The sequence below is a fragment of the Heterocephalus glaber genome, unplaced genomic scaffold, assembly GCF_053883595.1.
Source record: "Heterocephalus glaber isolate CG9 unplaced genomic scaffold, H.glaber_assembly_v1.0 deba00001608, whole genome shotgun sequence".
Lineage (NCBI taxonomy): Eukaryota > Metazoa > Chordata > Mammalia > Rodentia > Bathyergidae > Heterocephalus > Heterocephalus glaber.
In genome coordinates this window covers 11809886-11813205 of record NW_028258379.1, presented here as the reverse complement: position 1 = coordinate 11813205, position 3320 = coordinate 11809886, and the positions used below count along the sequence as shown (strand labels likewise).

Here is a 3320-nt window from a genome sequence, read left to right as displayed (position 1 = left end):
CCTTCTCCTTTCTATCCTTCTTCCTCTCATTTTCCTTCTCCCTTTCTCAGATGTGAACTGCCCTTCTCATGACAAACTCACACCCCATACCTGAGCTATAACCCTTGGAGTAATTTTCAAGTGCCAGAAATCCCAGAAAGCTCCCCCACCCCCCATGATACTATGCCTTGCTTAAGTAAGACAATAAAGAACAAAGGAAACTCTTTTTATTGCCTTGTGCTAAGCAAATATAGTTATGTTAATACATTCACTTTCAAATTCCATTTGTTTACTGACAGAAATTACCCTGGCATGTTCTTTAAATTAAAAGTAATTTCTGGAGAAGGAAGATAAAAGGAACCGCGACTCCAACCTTTGGTATTAAAATACTTTCACGTTTCCTCATCCTATGTAAGGCACAGGCAGATTTTATAGTCTCTAAACCCTACCATTTCCTCCTTTTAAAAGCTGCCATAAACTTTACATTATATGTGCTGGAACTACAGCCCATGGTAGAATGACCAATACTAGAAAGATGTTCCAGAAAATATAAGTAAATGTATCACCCGGGGCAATGTTACTAAAAATAAGCCATGTACCAGAGCTATTTCAAGATTCTTCCACAAATCATTCCAGGATTCAGAAACTAAATACATTCTAATGAAGGAAGTACTATTAAGCCAAGTGCTTTTTGAACAGTAGGGGCATTACAGTGATCAAAATAGATGAGGTCCTTGTTCTCATGGAGGTCACCAGCTAGAGCAGGAGAGGAAGGCAATAAACCAATGCACCAATAAGAACTAAATCTGTCATGTGGTGATATTGTATCAATGGAGCAAAGATCCCTGTTAGAGGGCCCTTCGATACCTCCTTTACCACCATCTTGATGGCATCATATCTGGCAGCTTTTCACAGACACAAGGTCAGATTTCAAACTGCCACACTGGAGGTAGGCAGACAAAAGACCAGGCCATTGAACTTCCCATTACACAATGAATGACCTTGTCCACAGTGTTGACAGTGCCAGTAGATCTAAGTATGGTGTTCTGGGCAGCCCCATGGCCATCAAGCTACCGTTTCCTAAAGGGGTTACATTCATGGTCTTCTGAGTGGCAATGATGGTAGGGACTGTAGTCCTGAGTCCCTCCACAGTGCCAAAGTTGCCATGGATGACCTTGATGGGGGGAAGGGTTAAACACCTGGTAGAACAGAAAGTTTTCCTTATGATCTTAAGGGAGTTGTCATATTCTTCTTGGATCAAGCCCATCACCAACATGGGAACATCAGCAGAAGGGACAGAAATGACAAGCCTTTCTATTTTACCCTTCAATTGACCCAAGCCTTCTTCATGGTAGTGGAGACACCACTGGATTTCACAACATATTTAGCATAACTATCACCCCAGTTGATGTTGGTAAGATCTTGCTCTTGGATGATGGAGATGGCCTTTCCATTGATGACAAGCTTCCTGTTCTCCACTCTGTCTGTGCCATTGAATTTGCCATAGGCAGACTCATACTGGAACACATAATTCATGTTGTTGAGGCCAATGAAGGGGTCATTGATGCTGACAATATCTATGCTGCTGGAGATACAAGCAGCCCTGGTGACTAATTAGGTGCCCAACTGTAGCCAAATCTATTTGCTCTGATCTTCATCTTCATGTCTCAGGGCATGGTTAGCTCTGCATAAGAAGATACAGCTGTTCATCAAATGGGCAGAGTTAGTGGGGCATTTGAGAAGGACGCAATACTAGAAAACACAATAGACAGGTTGCCAGGAAATTCACCTATCCAAACACCTACCCATTCAACAAATACTTGCTGCCAGTATGTGCAGTATGCAATGCGCTTTCTAGTTCAGGGGAAATAAAATTGAAGTCCTTTGGGGTTTTCAACCTCACCAGGGAGTAAGACTCATAAACAACTCCAATGCCAGTTTTTCACCGTAGGTGACAGAAAACCTACCTTGAAATGGCTTGAATAACAATTTGTCTCAAATATCAAATAGTGCAGAGGTCTATATGCACTACAGGTAGTGTTATGTGCATTATATAAAGTTCCAGTTTCTCTTTAATACTCTTGGATCTGCTTGCTCTGTGTGCTTAGGTATACCATCTAGGCTAGAGGTAGATGGCTGCAGCAGTTGCAGCTATCATCAGACATCACAGTACCTACAGAAGAGAACCATTTCTTTCTGTACTTCTTAGAAGAAAGGAAACTTTCCTCAAGTTCCCTAGTAGTTGTAACCTCATGTATTATTTCGAGGAATTGGATCACATGTCCATTCCACATTTTATCACTGGCATGAGGATTGAGATGATTATGAGTAACTTAGATTAATTAGGATTTTTCTTGGATTCTGAGAATGCTGTTGCCATTCCTGAGTGTCATAGAGAGGAATAGAGAACTAAACAAAACTGTGTCCTGTTAGAAAAGAGAATGGAGTATTTGGTGGGTGGAAAACAGTGTCCACTATGCAGGGCTGGGTGATGCTCTATTACAGGGCTATGTGGATGCTGCACGGCGGGAATCCAGAGGGAATACCAAGGTCTTGCTTTTTTGTTTTCTGGATGACAGAGAGAGATAGAAGGAAAAAGTTGGGAATTTGAAAAAGGAGGTCACTTGGGAGATGTGCTTGGGTTAAAGAATGTGAGGCTGAAAATCATCCTGGATCCATTGTCAGGTCTTACAAGCCCTTCTTAAATAACTTGGCTTAATTCTACAAGAAATAGAGTCACTATGCATATATTTTCAATGCTTTAAAATTATATTTTTAAGTTGAGAAGTAGGAAAGGTGAACTGAACCAACTATGTATTGAATGACTGCTATGTACTAGTAGCCATGCAGATGGTTTTGATTCCCTCCTTTAATTGTCACAGTCCTCCTAGAAGTCTACAGTTGCCTATCTTGAGTGTACAAATGGCTTTGTACCCATGTCACCAAATGACAGAAACCCTCACTGCTTGGTGTTGGCCCAACAGTTGACACGACTGTGAGTATGGCCATTTCCAAGCCCCATCAACTGGGGTAAGACAAGCAGTGCAGTATAAGAAGCATGAAGTGGCTGTTGAAATAGTACAGAAGCAAGGTAACAAGCATCTGGACTGGAGCAGCAACAATGGGAAAGGAGATGTGTAAATAAGAGCAAAGTTCATGGGAATTAGTGACCAAGGACCTGCTACAAATGAAAAGCAAGCATTTCTTAAAATAGTCAATATAGTCGGTACAACTATAATCCTCACTTTGAAATTTCAAATTTGTTTCAACTCTGATGATATATTAGGGAAAATTTTGAACATAATACAAAATTTAGAATGAATTGTATACATATATATCCC

At 40.8% G+C, this 3320-nt stretch overlaps 1 pseudogene; it reads right to left on the bottom strand.

The window, feature by feature from the left end:
- Positions 1-222: 222 nt before the first annotated feature.
- Positions 223-1670, bottom strand: LOC110343880 (glyceraldehyde-3-phosphate dehydrogenase pseudogene; annotated as a pseudogene).
- Positions 1671-3320: the final 1650 nt, after the last annotated feature.